Source organism: Theropithecus gelada, chromosome 2 (assembly GCF_003255815.1).
Source record: "Theropithecus gelada isolate Dixy chromosome 2, Tgel_1.0, whole genome shotgun sequence".
In the NCBI taxonomy this organism is placed as follows: Eukaryota; Metazoa; Chordata; class Mammalia; order Primates; family Cercopithecidae; genus Theropithecus; species Theropithecus gelada.
In genome coordinates, this window is record NC_037669.1 from 17089080 (window position 1) to 17112538 (window position 23459).

Consider the following 23459-nt stretch of genomic DNA (forward strand, 5'->3'; position numbering starts at 1 on the left):
AGTGCTTTATTTATGCAGCAATTTATGGCTGTATGGGAGCTCTCTTCCAGTCTCAAGTGGAAATAGATGTAGTATTAGATGTAGTATCTGCTGCCTGTCACCTTGTTCCTTTCCACATTCTGACTTGAAGATTGAAATTCTGTGTTAAATGCTGATGAGTATCATATTAATACATAGGAAATGGAAATATATTTGAAATAAATATTGTATGTTATGTCTGAGTTACTGAATTTTGCTTAAAATTTCAAAATAGCTTACCTAGCTATTACTGTAGTTCTTATAACCTTTCAGGCAGTTACTTATACCCTGATCTAATACTGTCCGTATACACATGCACGCGGATGCACGCGTGGGCGTGCACACACACACACACACAAATGGTATGCTATTTGCTCCATAAACAAGTTCTCTTTCACTAGAGTGCAGTGGTTCACATAATCCTAAGTATCTCACTTTAGTGCTGTAATGAAAATAACTATAAATTTAAAGTATGTGTACATTTTTATTTTTTCTGCTATAATTCAGGTCATATTACATTAAGTGTTCTGAATATAACTTGCTTGAGACTAGTTATTAGGAATATCAATTCTAATTTAGGTTCAAAACAAATGGATAACATCAGGTCTTTGTGCTTACAGAGGCTGTTTCCCTGAAAAACTTGAACATATTTTAAATTCAGCAGTCTTTCTCACTAATGTGCATATAAAAATGTATTGTATCTCCACTTGATAGAGGATTTGACATACCAGAAAAAAAAGAAAATACCAAATACTTTTCAACTGTGTATATTAACTTAATTCTACCACTTCTTCATTTTTATTCCACCTCTCTAAGGTAACTAAGTAGCATAAATTACTGTACTTATTTTACTAATGGAATTTATATGAACGTTAAGTTACTTGGCAAAGCTGATAAGGCAAATTAGTAACCACAAAGGAAAAATAAAGCAGGTTTTAGGCCTGTCTGATCCATGTACTTTCTATTAATGAATGGGAAAGAGAATTTCAGGAAAACTTCTAGAATATTAAAATGTAAATATATTACATTTAAATATTATTTATCTTTAAGTCTTGAAAATATTTAAACACATTGAATCTATATCTTTTGTAAATAATCTGTTTTAAAAGTAATAGAAAGATTATTTGGAGAACAATTCTTAGGGGCAAGGGGAAATGGGAGGACATTGATCACAGGATATGTAGTTACAGTTAGAAAAGAGAAGTAAATTCAAGAGATCTGCTGTACAGCATGGTGAGCATAGTTAATGATGATAACGTAGATGTTACGTGTTCTCACTGCACAAGTGATAACTATGAAGGTAATGCATTTGTTAATTAGCTACATTTAACCATTCCATTATATATATATATGTACACACACACACACATATATATGCTTCAAAAAATCATGTTGTACATGATAAATACAATTTTATCTGCCGATTTAAGAAAAATAATTGCTTTCCCTGTATTTTATATTCCCTGAATATTTTTAAAATCAGAAGCTAATAATTATGATTTTGAGTAATATTGTTATTTTTACTCTCATTTTATTTATGTATATTAGTTTTATGGGTATAAGACCATTTACTATGTGCTTTTGCTTCTTTGTTTATCACCTGCTTATTAATTTGTCCTGTATGTTTAAACTGTATGCTAAACACTATGTAAGCTGTCTTGATTAATGAGCAGTAATGAAAACTTAAGTACCTACTGAGAAGCCACACAGTTTGAATCATCAGCCCCTGATCCTCCCCCATGTGGGCTACTTTTGATTTTCTTCCAATTTGGATGTATTACAGCACCTGTCAAGTCTTAGTGTCTGTAAGAATTGTTGCAGAACTTGTTCTCCTGAGCCCACTCCAATGAGTTGGATTTAGTGTCTATGAGACAGTGTTTGTGATTGTTCTTTTTTTTTTTTTTTGTCAATTGGCATTTTTATTAAGAATAAAGATCATCCATTCCTGTAATGTATGTTATTATTATTATTATACTTTAAGCTCTAGGGTACCTCTGCACAATGTGCAGGCTTGTTACATAGGTATATTCATTTTTAATAGGCATCCTTGTATGATTTATTTGCAGATGGTTTGAGAAACCCTGACTTGGGCATCCTTATGTGTATCATTCAAGTTCTTTGCAAGCAATAGGAATTGAAGCTAGCTAACATAAACAGAAAATAAATTACTTGTAAGATATTAGATACAAGTCCACAGAATCAAAGAATATCTTAGAAAACAACTTTAGCAAATGATGGCAACCAGTGCAACACCTGAAATGTAGGCATCAAGAATTACTCATCAGTCCCCTTGGGTTGAATTGATTTCAACTCTGCTTCCGCTCCTTGCATAACTCAGCTGAAAACTCTCAATGCTGCAAGAGGAAATCTGATTGGCCTTGACTGGGTCGAGCCCCTACATCATAGAAAGAATAGAGTCTTTTGATTGACGACCTTACCATGGCTGGATGCTATGTGGGAAAAGTAATTCCTTAAAAATGCTGTCACTAAAACAAGTGGAATGGGTAATGGATGGCCAAAACTCACCATATATCTAATCACTTCACTGCTCATGTAATTATCCAAATAACTTCTTTCAGATTTTAGCCCTCATTTTAAAAACTCGATTTGGAAGTGAATATGACTTTAACTAAGAGTCTATAGAGTTTAACAGTTCAGCCTAGGATGCCTATGTATAATTTTACTACTACCATCGATAGAATATTAACAATATAGAATGCATATTATTATAGAATCATGAAGCTAAAAGCTAAAGTCCCAGTAGGTTAGCATATATTTTCTTTTCCCCAAGTGTAATTTGAAACATTCTCTGTCCTGATAAAGAGACGGAGTCTCGCTCTGTTGCCCAGGCTGGGGTGCAGTGGCGCAATCTCGGCTCACTGCAAGCTTCGCCTCCCGGGTTCACGCCATTCTCCTGCCTCAGCATCCCAAGTGGCTGGGACTACAGGCACCTGCCACCACACCCGGCTAATTTTTTGTGTTTTTAGTGGAGACGGGGTTTCACCATGTTAGCCAGGTTGGTCTCTATCTCCTGAACTTGTGATCCACCTGCCTCGGCCTCCCAAAGTGCTGGGATTATAGGCCTGTGCCACCGCACCTGGCCTGTCGTAATAAAACTCTTATTCTGCAGTATAGACGATAAGGAAATATGTAGGTGACCTGAACTTCTAACTTTTCTTTTACAAAAAATTTGACTTTTAGCAAATGGCTTATGCTAAGTCCACAGTTTCAGTACATTCAAATTATTGTATAATATTTTGGCTGTTGCTATTGGCCTGGTTAATATGAGAAAATTTGTGCCACACAATATTGTGCCCAATATTGATTTGGCTTCCATATACAATTATTATGCTTTTAAAAATAAATTGATTCCTAAACTCTACAACAAAATCAATATACTTCTAAGTCTAGCATTTTTTATATAACCAGTAACTGACATTTTAAGGAACTTGGATTTTAAGACTGCCAATGTTTCATCTAAGAAAAATTTGAGGAGAAGATTACTTTTCCATGGGCTACCTTCCCATGTGCAATAGTATAAACTATGAGTTTTTGAGTGCTTACTCTTTGTTGGATACTACACCAAGTAGTTTAGTATATTTATGTAATCCTCACAACAACCCTTTAAAGTAATATTATTATTATATTCATTTTATAGGTGTGAAAATTGGAACACAGAATAAGTAACTTGGCCCAGTGTTAAAGACTGTTAGTTACAGTATCTTCTGCGTTGAATTATGTCCTATCAAAATTCATGTGTTGAATTCCTAACTCCTAGTACCTTAGAATGTGACCTTCTTTGTAAATAGTGTTATTGCAGATGTAAATGGTTAAGATGTGGTTATACTGTTTTAGGGTTGACCCCTAAGCTGGTATGACTGGTGTCTTTATAAAGGGGGAAATTTGTTCACAGACATGTACACAAGTGGAATGACCTGTGAAGATGAAGACAGGTATTGGTGTTATGCATTTACAAGCTAAGGAATACACAAATTGCCAGAAAGCCCCCAAAAAACTAGGAAAAAGGAATGGAATGGATTCTTCCTCATAGCCTTCAGAAGAAACCAACTCTGTGAAACCTCAACCTCAGACTTCTCACCTTTAGAACTGTAAGACAATAAAAGTCTGTGTTCTGTGCCACCCAGTTTGTGGTACTTTGCCATAGCAGCTCTAGCAAACTAGTTTACAGAGTAAGGATTTGTAGCTAGGCATTATGGCTCCAAAGCTTGCATTCTTAAGGAGTAAACTATGCTGTCTGTGTAATGGTAAGAGATGGAGTGAATGTATCATCTCTTAGAATATAAAAGAGATCTAGCTGAAGAAAGCTAAACCAGAGTGAGAGAGCTAATAACGTTTTCCTGAAGCTCGAAGTACCTCATTGTAAGAGTGTTGTGTGAAAAAGGAGCCTAAGGTACTGCTTTCCTTCAAAACTAACTGCATTTATCATTTTGTTGCATTAAGAACATTGCGATTCCACTGTTAGTTATTTTAAAATACACAATAAGTTATTGTTAGCTATAGTCATCCTATTGTGCTACAAAATACTAGATCTTATTTATTCTAATTCATAAATATATACAAGTATTATGTACCCATAATAAAATTAAAAAAAAAATTTCCCAAAGTTCACTGACCACAACAAAAGAAACAGTAATAACTATGACTAAATATTCTTGGAAAAATAATCTAAGATTTTACGGATCAATTATACATTTGTATAAATTAATCTGAGTTGATTTAAATGTCAAAACACAAAAGCATCTCCCTTGATAAATTTCTGGAAGAAGACAAAAAGAAAACCATCAGGAAGATTTTGGCAGCTCCTGTGTGGATGATGGCCATTTACATATACCTCAGTTTGCAGAGTATGTAATGTTTGCATAAACCCAGGCTTTGAGTACCAGTGCATTAAACAGAAAAAAAAAAATGAAAGGAAAATATGATTCTCATTGCATAGTGACCATAATGGAGAATCTGCATGTTCTGCCCATGTGTTTTCTCACTAAAATAAGTAGCTAGAGAATAAAGGAAAAGTCATATGTAACCTAGGTTTTCATGTAAAAAAAAAAAAAGAATGGAATAAAAGGCACAATGCGAAAGAAGAATTAGAAGTAAGTAGGAAGTATTTTGAAGGTGTATTGATACCACAACTCTGAACTATTAGCAGTAATGAAAAGCTCAAGACATTGGAGTTGCTCTGAATTTCTAAGGGTAGAGAGAGAAAATCCTGGAAACCCTGTTGTGTTTTTTTTTTCCTTCCAACTCTAAGAAGTGATTAAAAATGAGTTAGCGGGAGTTTTCTTGGATTCAAAAGAGGAGATGGTGATTTATAAAGCAGAGATAGCTTACTGTTAAAGTTTGGTCAGTAAGGTACTTGATTTGTATCTGCTTATATTTCTTTAATTTTTTACTCTATTCAAAGCTGCATAATCAAATAGGCCTGGAACTGAGTTTCAGTTCTGTGCCTTATTAACAATGAATTTATTGGAAAATGGCTTAATATCTTGGCTTTCCTCTAATTATCTATCGAATGGCAAAAAAGACACTATTTTTGTTTTAAAGATTTATAGATGGAATTTATGAGCAGGTGTCCAGCTACACAACAATTGTAATAGTAATGGTGTAATAGCCAACCTTAAGTTATTACTGTATTTTAAGCAATTTAGTCTTTATTCCATTCAGTCATCACATCTGAACTAAGAAATAGTTCATGTTATTTTAAGTCAACAGCACTTAAGAAACTAAGACATAATGAGTTTGAGTAATTTGCTCAAGGTCAAAAGATAGTAAGTTGTAGATTTAGAAATTAAACTAGATCCCTACCTTTGGAATTCACGAACACAACCAGCAATTAATAAATATATAACTATTGGCCCTGTATTGGAGATACAAATATGAGTAAATTTAGTCTTAGTCCTCTGTGAATTTAACATTTAATACAAAGAGACAGTCGAATGTGTAGAAACAAGTGTTATAGGTGTGGTGATGAAAGTATGGATGGCTTATCAAAGGCTTCAGAGGAAGTGGTGGTCATACCTGTTTTCAAATTTCAAGAAAGACTTTGTATAGGAAGTGAAGCTTGACATACAAGTTGAAACATGAGTGGGTGCTCATCAGATAATTAGTACTTACAAATCATTCCAGGCAGAGGGAGTATCAAGTTCAAGGGGATGGAAAATACATATGGGGCAGGGGGAGAGGTGACTAGAACATAGTTGGGAATAGATAAAGACTGTGAGGGGGAATGAGGCAAACAATGAAGGAAAATACATACACATTGTTGAGGATAGCAAGAGCCTTGAATGCTATGCTAAGTGGTTTGTGCTTTATTGAGAAGCCAAAAGGTCTTAACCCTGGCTGCATATCAAAATCATTATGGGGATTTTTGGAAAAAAATACCCATATTTGGGTCCCACCCAGATTCATGTCTGTAAACAAGACTTGCAATTAATTTCGAATACCTTTCTTCTTTCTCTTGTGAAGACTCTTAACTATTAAGCATGTAGTAGACCCACATACATATTGGTTATTTCCTTAACAAATGTGGTGGAATAAATCTTGTCATTTCTTTTTTTTTTTTTTGAGACGGAGTCTTGCTCTGTCGCCCAGGCTGGAGTGCAGTGGCCGGATCTCAGCTCACTGCAAGCTCCGCCTCCCGGGTTTACGCCATTCTCCTGCCTCAGCCTCCCGAGTAGCTGGACTACAGGCGTCCGCCACCTCGCAATCTTGTCATTTCTAAATGGAGATTCATAGTAAACTTTGGCAAGAAAAATTATACAAAAATATTGCCAAGAATTTCACAGTATTAACGGGAAGTTAAGCATTGATGATGATTATTTTTCATATTACTTGTATAAAATTCATCTTAGGTTCTATTTGGTTTATGTAGGAAGAAACTCTGAAATGTAATCTAGAGACAATACTTTGCCACTTCATGAGGTATGCAGCACTTGACAAGTAGCTCTCATCTCTGTGAATTTTTTCATAAACGGTATTTTCTTTTCTCCCTCAAATCATGAAATCACTTTTCTTGGCATCATACTAGTGCATGAATAACTATCAGGCAAAATCATTTAGGCCATTAATACTTAACCTGAAGTTTGCTAATTTATTGCTATCATGGGGAAACATATGGAGAAGCTTTAAAAAATAATAACCTTTTTCCTATGTTGGCACGAGACAGATTAACTAGGTTGACTAGCTAACACTGGTCTTTTTGTGGCCTTGGGCAAGTATTTTAATCTCTTTCCATCACAGTCTCCTCCTTGGTAAAGTGCTGATAATCCTTGAAGGTTTTGTTTTACAGGGTTGTTGTAGCAATGGTATATTGTTTGTCAAAACGTTTTGAAAATTGTGAAGTGTTCGACAATTGTATTCTTTCACATACTGTTTTACAGCAATGCTGACATCTTTAAACATTGCCGATCAAGTCATTTAATCATTCATTCCACATTTACTGAACAAACATTAATTGAATTTCAGAAACTGTGATTCATGTTGGCATTAAACAGATGAGCCATTCTACCTCCCTTTTGAGTCAAAAAGAAGAGAACAGTAAAAGGAAGGGCAGACAAACCAATTGTATCCAAGTGTCACCATGATTGTGCCTGTGCACACTTCAGCCCTGCGGCAGCATCTGACAGTGTGCCGACATAAATAGTCTTGTCTTGGGTTATTAGATTGAAATAGGGCAAAAAGGGGAAAGTAAATCTACCATTCTGCATAGATAAACACACTTAATCTTCCTTTCACCCTTAGGAGGTAGATACCATTATTATTCCCCTTTTTATAAATGAGCAAAGTGAGACACACAGAGATTAAGTAACTTACCCAAAAACACTCAGATAGGATGAGAACATAAAAAGAAAAAGGCACTATGTGAGGGCATCTAGACTGAGTGATAAGATAGGGAGGCCAAGAGGAATTCCTTGATACAGAGGTCAGGAGGTGGCGGTGACTTTTCATATTGGCTATTGGATAGCAAATAGAAGTGTGCCCTGCATTCTCAAGTTATATCCTAGAAACAGATGGACATGGCTTCTGTGACTAAAAAGCTTAGATGTCATGAGCACAGAGTACAGAAATACATAAACTAGTTATCATAATTCTGTGTGGCAATTGCTATCTGGTAATAATGTGCACAGGATTTCCTGGGGGATAAGGAAGTGTGGTGTGACTTACTCTGCATAGAGAAGTCAACAAAGGCTTCTCACAGGACATAATGTTTGTTCAGAGTATTGAACGACGTTGTTTATGATGAGGGAGAATCAGCAGTAAAGGGCATTTTTAAAACATGGAAGAGATCATTCAAAGACAAGGAAGGAATTTTGTATGTCTGTGAAAGTGCAACTAATTTGGTATAGATGTCATTTAGAGGGCCAGGACAGACTGGAGATGGGAGCAATTGAAAAATGAGGCAATCTGAAACTGTTTATCAGGTCAACATGTTTCAATAATATCTTACTTTTGGGCCATTTTCACTACAATATCTTTAATACCTTTAAATAATAGCTCATTTAATCATTTTTGGTGTAATATGACAACTTTGGGCGGAGGCATTTTGATTATATTATTAATAAGTATAACAAAATTAAAAGAAAATGTAAGACAATATTTCATCTTTCTATTTGAGAATTCATGCATACTTTCAAATTAAATAATTATAATTTTTCTTTTCAAGTTTTTTGTTTTACTTAATGTATCTTGGAGTTTTTTATTTTAATTGCCAAATTTTACTTTAAGTTCAAGGGTACATACGCAGGGTGTGCAGGTTTGTTACATAAGTAAACGTGCCATACTGTTTTGCTGCACAGACCATCGCATCACCCAGGTGTTAAGCCCAGCATCCATTAGCTCATTCTTCCTGATCTTTTACCTCCTTCCACCTATGGCCCTCCGACAGGCCCCACTGTGTGTTGTTCTGCGCCCCCCCACAATGTTTACATATGTTCACTCATTCATTTCCCACTTATGAGTGAGAACATGCAGTGTTTGATTTTCTTTTCCTGTGTTAGTTTGCTGAGGATAATGGCTTCCTGCTCTATTCTTGTCCATGCAAACAACATTAATCTCCTTCCTTTTATGGCTGCATAGTATTCCATGGTGTATATGTACTATATTTTCTTTGTCCAGTCTATCACTGATGGACATTTAGGTCTTTGCTATTGTGAATAGTGCTGCAGTGAACATATGCATGCATCTGTGTTTATAATAGAATGATTTATATTCCTTTGGGCGTTTACCCAGTAATGGGGTTGCTGGGTTGAATAGTATTTCTGCCTGTAGGTGTTAGAGGAATCACCACATTGTCTTCTAGAATGGTTGAACTAATTTACGTTCCCACCAACAGTGTAAAAGTGTTTCTTGTTCTCCACAACATCGACAGCATCTGTTGTTGTTTGACTTTTTAATAGTAGCCAGAATAATTATAATTTTCTATAATTCAAATGTATATTTTAATATATCAATTAAAAGGCATCTGCTTAATATGGCATAAAACTCTTAGTATTTCGATATTTGAAATTAACAAATTTGCACTAAAATCCTTAGTGGTTCATTTATATAGTAGTCATATCCTAGTTCTAAATAATGAAATAAAGAAGAGGTCACACTGCAGTTTCAGGTAGTTATATGTGAATGGTGCATTTTGTATGTGGAAAGCCCCTCCCCCAATAAATATAATATTTACTATATTTTATATTTTTATTGTAGCTCTACATCAGTATTTTTCTTGCTTTTCACTTTAACTAGTGGTCATTTCTGGGTAGATATTTAATACTATGTGACTTAGAATGAACAATTTTACCTAGCAAGTGGTTCCCAGCTGAGAAAGAGGCTGGTTGTTCACTTCATCTACACATATGTTCTACACAGTTGTTCACTTCAGATACACATTAGTCTGTATCTTTATGGCTTCCATTTTAAAGCAAAACTGTTTGAGTTTTTATGTAGTGATTTAAAAACTATAAATTGGAAATCCAAAGTTAAAACTTTTCATTTGTACATTTAAACTTAGTATGCCCTAGAGCAGGGCTCTCCAGCTCCCTGGGCTGTGGACCGGCACTAGTTCATGGCATTTTAGGAACCAGGCTGCATAGCAGGAGGTGAGCATTGGGCGAACAAGCATTACTGCCTAAACTCTGCCTCCCCTTAGATCAATGGTGGCATTAGATTCTCAATAGGAGCATGAACCCTATTGTGAACTACACATGTGAGGGATCTAGGTTGTGCACTCTGTATGAGAATCCAGCTGATGCCTGATGATCTGAGGTGTAACAGTTTCATCCTGAAACCATCCCCCTGCTTCCAGCCCCACACCTGTCATCCATGGGAAAATTGTCTTTCATGAAACTGGTCCCTGGTGCCAAAAAGTTTGAGGACCACTGCCCTAAAGACCTAAGGGTTTTAGAAGACTTTAGTTGGGGACTATTACTGTAGTTGATTACAACCCATTAATAGGTATTAAGAAATGAGAAATAATACTAAGAAGAATTAATATTTTAGAATGCTTACTATCAGGAGAACCTGCTCCCGATGTTTAACGTGGGTTCTTTTCTATTCCTAAGTGTCTCAGCTGGTTTGAGAAATAAAGAGCACAAGAGAGAGAAATTTAAAGCTGGGTGTCCGGGGGAGACGTCACATGTCAGCAGGATCCGTGATGTTCCCCGAACCGTAAAACCAGCAAGTTTTTATTAGCGATTTTTAAAAGGGGAGGGAGTGCACGAATAGGGTGTGGGTCACGGAGATCACCTGCTTCACAAGGTCATAAAATATCACAAAGCAAATGGAGGCAGTGCGAGATCACAGGACCAATTAAAATTGCTGATGAAGTTTCGGGCACCCATTGTCATTGATAACATCTTATCAGGAAACAGGGTTTGAGAGCAGACATCCTGTCTGACCACAATTTATTAGGCAGGAATTTCCTCCACCTAATAGGCCTGGGAGGGCTGCAGGAGACCGGGCTTGTTTCATCCCTTCGGCTTCGACCAGAAAAGGCGGCACGCCTTAAAGGGGCCATCTATAAGCCTACCTTCAGGGCGCATTCTCTTTCTCAGGGATGTTCCTTGCTGAGAAAAAGAATTCAGTGATATTTCTCCTATTTGCTTTTGAAAGAGGAGAAATATAGCTCTGTTCCGTCCAGCTCACCTGCGGCCAGTTCAGAGTTACCTCTCTTGTTCCCTGAACATCGCTGTTATCCTGTTCTTTTTTTAAGATGCCCAGATTTCATATTGTTCAAACACACATGCTCAACAATTTGTGCAATTGACACAATCACAGGGTCCTGAGGCGACATTCTTCCTCCTCAGTTTATGAAGAAGATGGCGGGATTAAGAGATTAAAGTAAAGACAGGCATAGGAAATCACAAGGATATTGATTGGGGAAGTGATATCTGTCAACGAAATCTTCACAATTTATGTTCAGAGATTGCAGTAAATACCGGCAAAAGAAATTATAAAAGTATTAATTTGGGGAACTAATAAATGTCCATGAAATCTTCACAATTTATGTCCCTCTGCTGCGGCTTCAGCCCGTCCCTCCGTTCGGGGTCCCTGACTTCCCACAACAGCTTACCCTAGAAATGAGGAATGTTATGGAGACTAGAGCCAGAGGTGTCAGTTAAAAATAGTTATGATAGACTAGGAATGTGAAAAAAAGATTTCTTAGAAACCTTATAAGCTTTCTTAAAATTTAGTAGTTTGATCCTAATTGTTGGGCAGGTTGTTGATGTTATAGGCGCTTACTAGGCCTTTGTTAGCACAGTAGTAAAGCTGTTATATTACTAGTGTGTTTTAGGGTAAGTATGATTAAGTAATCCAGTTAAAAAAGTAATAATTCTGGCCCCAGGATGAACGGTGGTTGGAGAGGGCAGGAATTGGTCATGGGAGACCATTTAGAACACTGTTGTTAATGTTCAGGGAAGAAATTATCGCAGTTTAGACTAGAGTAGTGCCAATGAGTATTGAAAGAGTTCCGATGGGTTTCAGAGGATCCTGTGCTGGCCGATAAGTGCTCCAGTTCACAGGTAATAAGTGACACTTAGCTCACAACTCATTGGCTACAGCTAATCATATTTCTGGTCCCAGTCACCAGGGTACAGGAAGTGCGGTTGTACTATGTACCTGAAAATTGGAGATTTTGTGAGCAACGATAGTGATTTTCTCAGTTTGCCCTTCTGGTAACCAGATACCTAACTCATTCTGCCTTCTTTTGGCAAAATATACACACCTCTTGGGGGTGGGTTTGGGATATCTATTATTTATCTGTACTCTTGATTTATTCAGAATTATTTATTTTTCTCTTGACTCTTGATTTCTGTGAAGTCAAGAGAGATTTCACACAGGGGCTGTTGTTTTCATCTTTATTGACTCAGCAAGTCTGTCAGTAGTTCAGACCACTCTCACAGGAAGTTTAAAATACCTACATTATTCTGGACCTTGGGCCCACTGTCGTGAGCAAGAGTGATAGCAGCAGTTTTAGAGATCTGAGCAAAAGATGAGGAGATGAATTACTTGCTGTCTGACCACTGCTTATGTATAGGATGTCAGTGTGATTTCTCTACCTAACTCAGAGCTGACATGCTGGGTGAAGGTACAGTTCTGGAGTGGGCAGGAACACTGCCAATTCAAACCAAAGAAGGTACTGATTACTGGCCAATGTCTTGAGGTGGGACAGAAATTTGAATTTAGTAAAGTTGAGTCATTAGAGTGACTGCTTAGAGGAAAAAGATGGAGATGTACTTCCTTTGGCTTTACTGTGGCAATGGAGTTGACAAAACTGAAATAAAAAAATCAATTCATTTTTGTTTCAAAGTTTCAAGGGAACCCACCAGAGCTTTAAAAGTAAAAACAAAAATTATGGTAGTAATTAATACTGTTTTGTGAACCCCCAAAATCTGAGACACAGGTCTCAGTTAATTTTGCCAAGGTTGAGGACATGTGCCCGTAACACAGTCTCAGGAGGTCCTGATGATGTGTGCTCAAGGTGGTAGGTGCACGTTTGCTTTTATACATTTTAAGGAGATATGAGACATCAATCAATATGTGTAAGATGTACATTGACTCAGTCCAGAAAGGTGGGACAACTGGAGGTGAAGGCTGGATAACTTGAAGTGGAGAGGGGGCTTCCAGGTAATAGGTAGAAAGAGACAAATGGTTGCATTCTTTTGAGTTTATGATTAGCCTTTCCAAATGAGGCAATCAGATATGCATTTATCTCAGTGAGCAGAGGAGTGACTTTGAACAGAATGGGAGGCAGGTTTGCCCTGAGCAGTTTCCTGCTTGACTTCTCCCTTTAGCTCAGTGGTGTTGGGGCCCCAAGATTAATTTTCCTTTCACAATTTGTATAATATTTCCATCTTTTGATTTCTAAACACCTGTTAAGATCAAGTTTTCTAGCTGGCTTTGTGGTTGGGAAAGGCCTTGCGACTAGTCTGTCCAATGAGTATAGATTAGAAGAGGTGGGTGTGTTACACTAAGTGCCAGTGTGGCCCTCTCTAAAGGCTCGCTTTCCCTCTTCCGTGATGACCAGCAGCAATCTGATTGGTGGCTCCTCACTGAGTTTTGGTTTCTGAGTCACTACTTGTCAGCCCATAATGGAGATGTAGTTTGGGAGATAAATCAAGATCTGTTGTTTTAAGCCTGTTGAATTTTTGTCATTTTTTTTTTTCTATAACATACCTAGCCTATTTTTATATATTTAACAAAAGCATATATAAAAATTTTTATCTTTCTAAAATGTTGAGTAAAAGTGATTTAAGCATCACAGTGTATTAATTTGCATTTATTTTGAGGAAGGTTTAGTACCAGATTCTGGCAACACTGCCATGAAAACAGTAAAGCTGCTGCTCTTGCCACCACTGTTGAAATTAATTCTGTCTATTCTTCTTACCATCATTCACTCCAGATTAAAAGTCCCCGGATGGAACATTGTATTGAGTATTCTTATATCATGTACCTGTGTTGCAGCTGCCAAGAAGCTCTGCCCTTCTTCAGATCCTCTGGTGAGAGGCAGCCTCCCATCCATCTTGAGATTTCTTCCTTTTAGGAAGATCTGATTCAGGCAAGAGCAGTACTCTAGGTCTGAGTTCACCGGCATGAAAATGTCGTCTCTGAAAATCTTGGTCAAATCATAACAGAACTAGAAATGCTTTCTATCTTATACAATAACATGGAAAATCTCATCCCAGCCCTCAGCATGAATTAATAAGGTTTATACTTGGAAGAATCAAGATTGTTCCTACTAAAACAAGGATAGCTGTTAACTGCCCTTTACCTGTCTTTTAAATTCTCTAATTGGTATGGAAGGGCAAGGGTTAGAGCTGTATTCTATGATGAGAGAAAAAAATACGAAGTGATGTTCCTCTCCGGGTTATATCGGAGAGGTTAAGTTCCTGCAAAGTATCACTTCCCTCTGTAACCTCTAATTATTTCTTTAGCATTACATTTTAACTCTAATCTTTGTATTAATACCTTTAAGGGTTAATTATACTTTAACTGGTTTTAATTTCTCCCTTTAAGAACTCTTTAATTTTATTCAAGATCTACCTTCCTACTCTATCCATTTTCTGTATAAGCAGGGAAAATTCCCCCAGAAAAATAAAATCAGCAGCATCACTTTGTCCAGATCAGAATGTTACAGCTCTAAAATCTATTAACACCTTGGATAGAGGGTATTTTGGTTTGCATGTGATGGCTGTTTACTCTTGATGTATATTTTTTAAATATCTATGCTAGCTTTTCTCCAAGCTGCAGTTTTCAACTCAGTGTCTTTAAAATTTGGTACAGTCAGAAAATTTAAAGTGGTACTCTATGATAACCACAATTAAAAAAAAAATATTTCTTCATAGCAGAATTCATACTTAATTTCTAATAATAAGCATCTGTGTCTGTGTGTAGGATTTCCTTTCTGCAAGTTGAAAACGTCATCTCTTGCTTTCAGCTTGTCGAAGTAAAGATATTTGTATGTGGGGTTATTTTACTTTTCTTATATATTTGTTAATAAAAGTACAGTGTGATGAGGTTGACTTGGATAGAATATTCTTGATCAAGCTGTTACTGTTTATCTATTAAACAAAGAGGTGTGTGTTTGTTTTGTTTTCATCTTGTAAGAGGAAGGACTCAGGGATTGGTTTTTGGCTAGAAGTGAAAATTAATGAAATTATTTTGGGACTTGATAGCTGAGGGAGTATGGAGTATCTGTATGATATGTGTTGTTTTAAATACATGTTTATTTAAATAAGACTCTTAAATTATAGATTTAGAACATTTATAGAACCTTTTCTTCAAGGAAGTAATATTTAGCTTAGGTTAGTTACGAAGAGCCTGTTTGTCAATTTTGTGAGAGCATTCTGTCAGTGAGGTGGCAGTGAACAGGTAGCAATAGTAGTAATGAAGTTGGATGTGAGCCTGCAGAGTTCTTTTTCCTAGCAAGAGAAATTTGGCTGCAGATATATAGAATAAAAGGATCGTGTTGGAGTGAGGAGCAAGGAATGCTGTAAGTACAATTATCACTTGAATTGGCAGCCAGCCAAAAATGAGCTAACTTGAGGGTATATGGATTATCACTGTGAATATACCATGGAACAGCCTTTGTTTATATGACGCCTTAAAGAAAAGTATGCTTTAACAAAGGCAATACTTAACAATAATAAGAAATACTCTTTTTTTTAAAACTATCCCCTTCTCTAACTTGTACTTTTTATTATTTGAAAAAACCAGTATTACTCAGTAGTTATACTTTATTTGAATATATTTATATTTATGTAAAATGTACAAAGTATATTGGTACCATACAATTATTTCCCACTAAATCTTTCTTTCTTTGAACCTAGGCCCATTTGAGTCCCTTGTTTTGATACAATTCCCATCTAGGCTGGAGGAGAGGAGTAGGTTTACTTAGTAGAAAAGATCCTGGGGTGTATACTTTAAAACTGCCACAAGGAGTATCAGCTCACCTGTAGTTCTGGTGTTAGGTTAATCTTACCTGTTCATTCTCATCTTTAAGTGTCTTTGTCATTTTACTAAGAACAAATCCTAGTGATTTCCTCAAACTATGTGTCTGTCTATAAACTTGAACCTCAGTCACCTACCTGCTCTATTGAAGTTATTGTATACCTCAAATTTCAGTGATTGTGGTTTTCCCTGTGTACTATTAGTTAAACTTACCCTGACTGACTCTGTGACAAAATACAAAAACGTATGTCATGCATTATTTCTTTGCCCTTCTAAGTTAGTCACATTTAAAATGAAAATAGCCTCTGGACATATGTTACTTTCTCTAATAATTATACTCTTTCACTGCTTCCTCCTCTCAAAAATAAGGGTCTTGCTGTATCTGGTTTACTTTATAGAGGTGTTAAATATGATAACAGGGTAAATATGGAATATCTGAGTTATGATGAGGTGGTATAGATGTGTAGCATGATTTTTATCAGAAAACAGTGAAATTATGATGAAATATAATTGTGCCAGAACATCTTGAATGAATACTGTCTGTAATAAATGGTTGGGTATCCATGATGATAATTCCAACCAAGCTTGACTTTTGAAAGAGTAAGAGAAAACTATATGATAGTACTAGGAGGGAAGAGGTAGAAAGTGTGTAATCAAGGCAGATGTCAAGAAAGGAAATACAGCTGAAATAAAAAGTCAACCAGGATGATCCCAGCAGGCATAATTGTATTCTAAAAGAAGCTGATCCTCAATTCATATAGTCTTTGTGAGAACAAATGATTAAATTATATATAAATTGTAAAATTATTTAGACTAAGTTTGAACATGTATAGATAAAATAAATAAAAATAAGATATCCTGTACATCCCATGAGAGTGTATTTATTTGTCATGTTCACTACTGTCTTCCAAGTACATACATATTAGTCCAAAGATAAGATAAATATTTTTTGATTAATGAGTTCGTTTTTTAATGAGGAAAGAATGACTTTAGGAAAGTAGCTTTTATGATCAAAGAAGAAAATTAATTTCCAGATTTTAATGGATTTCTTCTCTTTAGTTAGTATAATTAAGTGGCAGCATGTAAAAAATGTAAGTTGCATTTTTTCAAATACAATCAGTCTGTTAGAATTCAAGGTGGAGGCTTAAAGGAGACTTATTAATTTGGTGAGCAGTTGTGCTGGGGTTAGTCTCATGCTGTGCCCAATTAACTTTTATTCAGCAGTGTGGCTCATATGTGTCATACAAAGACTTACTATCCTATCCAGCTAGAAATGCAATAAAGTCCTCATATCGGTAACTTTGATGATGCCTCGCTGCTGATGTTGGTCTCCATGTTTCGGTAATTGCTCTCCACGGATTACTGAGGTTTTTTGGTTGGTTGGTTGGTTTTGTCTTAGTTCCTTGTTTGTTCTGCCTGTCTTAACTTTCCGACACCCATCAATGAATTTAAATGATATATTTTAAGTCTTTACTTGCTAGGAAAACTAATGTGTTAATTATATCATCATTTTATCAGGTTTTTCTTGATTTGAATTACTGAAAGAGGGGAACCTGACATGCTTCTGTATATCCTTGAAGGAATTTGTGGATATGAAGGGTAAGATTCCACTGGATTCATTGAATTGTGGAGCTTCTGCTCCCGGGATTCAGAACTGGCTCAACTTTGCAATTATAGGTCCGGTATATATTGTGAAATCTAGGAATGGTAGCTAATCTTGTCATGAGCAGTGACGATGTATTAGAACATCTATTTGATGAATTCACTCATATTTTAGGATAGAGTTATAGAGATAGAAAGTTACAGATTTATGAATACTTGAAGAATGCAAAATCACAACACTTACATCTGTTAAACAGTGTTTTTCAATATGCCTGTTGTGAGCCAATGGGTTACTGAATAAGATAAACACAAAAATAAAATGAGGGAATAGAAAATATAAAATTACATCAGAGGCAAATATTTTGTGAAATTTGCTTCTTTTCTGTATATGCTTGTCGTTAATGTAAACTGTATTTTGATTGTGAGTAGCCAGGAAGATTGAAAGCCACTGTCCCATAGCAATAATTCTCAAAATGTAGTAAATTAAGAATTCACCACATAATGCATAATAATTTCCTGAGAAACTTGTTTATAAATAAATAGATAAATAAGATAAAATGTATGAAACATGCAGATTACGTGTCTCCACTATGTAAGATTCTGACCCAGTTGGATTGAGTTGAGTCCAATGAATATGCTTTATTAACAGATATCTCAAATGACACTAAAGAAGGTAATCTTTATGTTACATTTGAAAATTCATGTGCTTGTGAAAATAATGGAGACTCTCTATTCTAATTGTTATAATACACCAAACATACTTGGAAAAATAAGATAGAATTAAATCATTAAGTAATTTTGTATATTTGATATGTGGAATAGATGCGCAATAGCTTTTTTAATAGCTTGAAAAATTCCAATTAACTAATCCATGTAGACTTCCCACTTGGGTCAGTGAAAAAAAGAAAAAAAAAAGAACTAAGAGAGGACTATTTACTGGGTGTATTTACTATTTACTGAAAACCCATAGTTTCCTAAGAAAGAAACTATGGGAGTAGCTCCAGTCACTCGTTACCCTATCTTGTCTTGAGAGATATTTATTGTTCCTTACCATTACTGTAGCTGGAAAGGAAAATAATCTTGATAACTTTTCTTAGACCATGTCCAGACTGCTGCTGGAGTCTCATGTTTGGTTGTTTGACTTTTAGTTATCAAGGTGTCAGTGGGAGTATATTGGGTTTTACTTCTCATCTTTATGGTAGCAATTGTAACAGTATGTCTTTCTGGATGCTGGTTGAGCTCTATTAGGGTGGACCCCAGCCTTGGTGCCTGTCCATCAGAAAATACTAACCAATATGTTTTAGAAACCTGGTTTATTTCTCATTTTTCTTCTAAATCCAGTAGAGTGAAAGTCTATTTATTTTTGCTTCAATTATATTTAATAAGAAAACAGCATTTGCTACCATATAAACATCAAAAATATAATTATAACTAGGTTCCATTAATAAAGTATTATATATGATGCTTGGTAAAATTTTAACCAAAATGATTATTAATGAACCCTAAGTAGTTAGTAATTTCTTAACATTTCTCAGCCCTGCTCCTGAAGGAAGATACAATAATTGTTAAATAATTTTGGATACTTATCAAAACATACACTGACAGATTCGGTTTTTTTTTTTTTCTATTCCAAAATGGCAGGATGATCCAAAGAGAACTCTGAGGAATCCCCTACATGCACGCCATATTTTAACGTTTCTTCATTGCTGTTGTCAAAATAATGTTTTTCGTAAGAAGAAAGAAAATGTATTATTATAGAATCGATAGGGCATGCTATGCTTAAATGAACAGGTATATAGATATTAATTATAATTCATGAAATGAAATATTTAAAGAGATTCTTGAGATTCTAGGGTTGTAATCTTTAAGAAGAGAATTATACAAGAAGTTATTTTTGCTAAATGGGGAATAAATTGTATGAAAAAATATTTATGTATTTTTGTATACTTCAGAACGGTTCAATTTTATAGGAAGCCAAAATTCAGTTTCCCCTCTAAAGGTGTGCAATAAAGTTATTGCAGATCACTTACAATTTGGGCAAGTAATCTAGGGGTAGGTAGAGTAGAAAGGATCGTGTTCATTCATTCAGTACACATTATCAGTAGCTTATTAGTCATTGTACCAAAAGCCAATGTTAAGAAGATGGAAAAATTTGTTGGGACATGTTTTATAACATTCACAGTTTTGTTGGACATAGCAAGTAATAGTCACTTGCAGTACTGTTAGCTGTGGGAAATATGTTCATTCATTCTACATAGGCTTGAAATTAAAAAAAGTTTCAAAATGGTTTATTGTTTGCATGGGTATAAGTTGATAGTCTTATTTATACATGTATTTCATTAAATGTATCTTACAAATCAGATTTTACTATTAATTTTAATATGCTTGTTTTACTTAGTGAAATTATACCAATGTATATTAAAGTTCTAAATGTGATAACAACCCTAGATTAAGTTTTTAATTATTTTTAATATTTCTACTTTAATAAAAATTTGGTCAAGTCCAAGTCTAAGAAAATGCAAGAAAATATTTTGAAATAAAGATTTGTGAAAATTATTAGTTACCAAATCAATTGTTATATAAACATTTACTGTAATCCCAGCACTTTGGGAGGCTGAGGTGGGTGGGTCACTTGAGGTCAGGAGTTTGAGAACAGCCAGACCACCACGGTGAAACCCCATCTATACTAAAAATATGGAAAGTAGCTGGGTGTGGTGGTGTGCCTTGAGAGACTGAAGCAAGAAAATTTCTTGAACCCAGGTGATGGAGATTACAGTGGGCTGAGAGCTCAACACTGCGCCCCAGCTTGGGTGACAGAGTGAGACTCCACCTATTTAAAAAAAAAATAATAAATCTTAATATTTTAAAAGTTTATTTGAAAATTTAATAATATAGTTTATTATGCTATAAAATGCTAAATAATTCAGGAGTGTTCTAGAATCCTATGAGACAGGGTACATGTGTCATGTTTATATGCTTAAAAAATAAATAAGATGTTTTTCATTCCAGACTAGAATTTACTCATTTTCCTTATTCTTAGGTCATCTGAATAGCTTTATGCTTATATTTCTTAAAAAATTTTCTAAGGTTTGTAATCTCATTTAAACATCTGAAAATGTTGAGGTTCCATGATTACACTCATACAAAATTACAGTCATAGCTGTAATTTGATTTTTTGGTCTACGTAACTTAACACAGTAACTGCTTTTTTTCCAGTACAATTTGAAAAAAGTGGAAATTTCCTGGGGGAAAATATATGCTTATCAAAAGTTAGAGCCGTCTTCTTGAGCAGCCTTCAAAGCTGAAGTAAATAAGACATGAAGTTTAGCTTCCCAGCAGGCTTTAATTTTGAAATTGCTGGCCGAATAAAAACGTCCATAGCCTTTTGTCATAAGATTTGTCCATTACTTTGGTCCTGTTGAGCTGATTAGGTGTTAAATATTATAAAACTCAAAGGTAATAGCATTAAAAAGTGCCGGTTTAAATATTTTATTGATCAATAGAAATGTGGATGATTCTGACTTGGTATTTATTCATTTCACACTGTGAGCAGTAAAATGGGACTCTTATAAAATCAGTTTAATTTAAAATCAAGTTTTACAGAATTTTATTTCTAGAATTCTACATAAATATGAAGATAATTATTTTTGGGCTTTGTGTCAGGAAAACTTCCATATAACATCGTGTTAACTTTTAAGTCTTGCTGTGTTAATTTTTTATAGTTGCTTGTTAGAATCCTTCAGTGGGAAACCAGGAGAGTGCAGGATCCCTTCCCAATGTCAAATATTAGAAATTACTTTTCTTTCTTTCAGTCTTCTAGCCCTATAAGCTGCTCTTACTTCCCTTATTCTTAAACTTTCCTATTCCTTTGTCATTCACAAGATCATAGAGGCCTTAGGCGTAGTGGTTAGGTACTTGGGCTTTAAGACCCAGCTGGCTGGACTTAAATTCAGATGGTCCTGCCTCTTACTGGCTGTGCTGCCTGGAGGTTCTTTACCTCTTCAGGACTTTGATTTCTCAACTGGTAAAGTGGGATTTGTAATAAGGCCGTTGAAAAAATTAGAAATAAATGATAAACGAGGTAATGCACTTAGAGCATGCTTAGCAGAGTGCCTGACATACAGGAATCATTCAACAATTGCCAGCTAAAATAATTATATTACGCTACAGGATTTTAGAATGAGGTGCATAAACTGAGCTGAAATTCCAAGCTCAAGAACAATATATGGGTGTCAGTACTTACAAATTCTAAAGTGAGTCACTAGACCGTTCCTGTACAGCTCATAGTTAAAAGATTTTTAAAACCTATCTTCCCAGCATTAGAAATGTCCAGTTTCAACTATTGTAAATAATTTATTTTGGGGAGATTGGAAGGAGCTGTGTTTTGGAGTGGAGAAGGGCTACTTTAGTGCAGGGGACATTAAGGGGATGAATTCAAGGATTAATTCATGTTTGCTGTAATTTGAGGAGCATGAGGATGTATGAGTTTGTGGATAGGTGGCCTGAGACAGGAAAGCAGAGTCAGAAGCCAGGCTGCACCAGGAGATAGCCCCATAATTAGTGCCTAGGGGTCAGAGATACATATTTCATGGCCTGGATGTGGGCCATGAAGAAAGGAACTGTCCTAGAAGCCTTTAGAGAGGGTACTGTCTCAAATGTTCAAATGACTTCCTGGTGGCATGATGTGATCTAAGAAGTGAGGAAGAAGTTGAAAATAACTAATTGGAAGAGGCACAAAACTGGAATTTTCCAGCAGAATTTTCTTAAGATGGTCGCAGAAGAGAGAGTCAGTTTTGACCATTTTCCAGTTCACTCATCTCATTGGCTTGACTTTGGTGAGTGACAGATTATGAAAAGAATCTAAATACATTTTCTTTCACACTGCAAGCTTTCAGGTTTTAATGAAGAAAAGAAGTGCAGAGTTGTATGAATTTAGAATTTTGTTTTTTTCTATAGCCAAATAGTCTAAATTTTTGAAAGAGAACATTTTATGACTAAGAAGGCATGGAAAATTAATGTTACTATTTGAGATTTCATTGGAGGATGGGATAAAACTAGCTCACAGAGATTTTTGTAAGTAAAAGTGACAGAAAATAAAATTAAACAAAAATATACATAAATAAAACAAATGAAAATACAAAACATATATTAAAATAATATTAAAATTCAACTATTTTAAAAATAATTATCACTTAGTATAATCAAATATGCCCTTAACAACTATGTGATATAGTTAGAGGAGATATATTCTATATCTTGTTTCCCCCTACCAGCATGAGTGCTAATTAAGAACATGGAATTATTATGCCATGGTGGGAAAGGCAGTATGCCTGAGGACAATTTAGCGGATTTTAATCTGGTGATAATGCTAATTACCTGTGGATCTTTAGTATGTTTCCTAATTTTTCCAGGGTTCCCTATTCCTCATCTTTAAAAGAAAGTTATTTTATATTATTCAGAAAGTAACAGTACAGATCTGAGTGACTATAAACTCCAATAATAAACAAATATAAAAGGAATATAAACAGATGTACGCAAAATTTCCAATTAGAAGTAAAACTGGACATAAACAGGTTAAATTTATTTAGAGGATGAAAATTCGCTGTGGCCTTCATGAGTGAGTTAGTATAATTTTTTATGCCAAGGCTACCATCATTTCTCATCTGGACTCTTAGAATAACTTTCTGATAGGATACAATGCTAGGTTCTAGAAAAAAGTTAGTGAACAAGGTGACCAAGGTCCCTAAACGTATGAAACAGTATTTTCTGGGAGATAAATCAATAGTTACAATAACATCATGCCTTTTGATGGTGGAATGTGCATTAGTTTAAGGAGACCCATTAAATTTGTCACTTCCCCACCTTTAGGTAAAGGATATCAGAAG

At 35.3% G+C, this 23459-nt stretch overlaps 1 protein-coding gene across 2 annotated transcripts in view; it reads left to right on the top strand.

The window, feature by feature from the left end:
• Nucleotides 1-23459, top strand: part of EPHA6 (EPH receptor A6) — a 930608-nt gene that overhangs the window by 15078 nt on the left and 892071 nt on the right. The gene's annotated exons all lie outside the window — the stretch shown is intronic.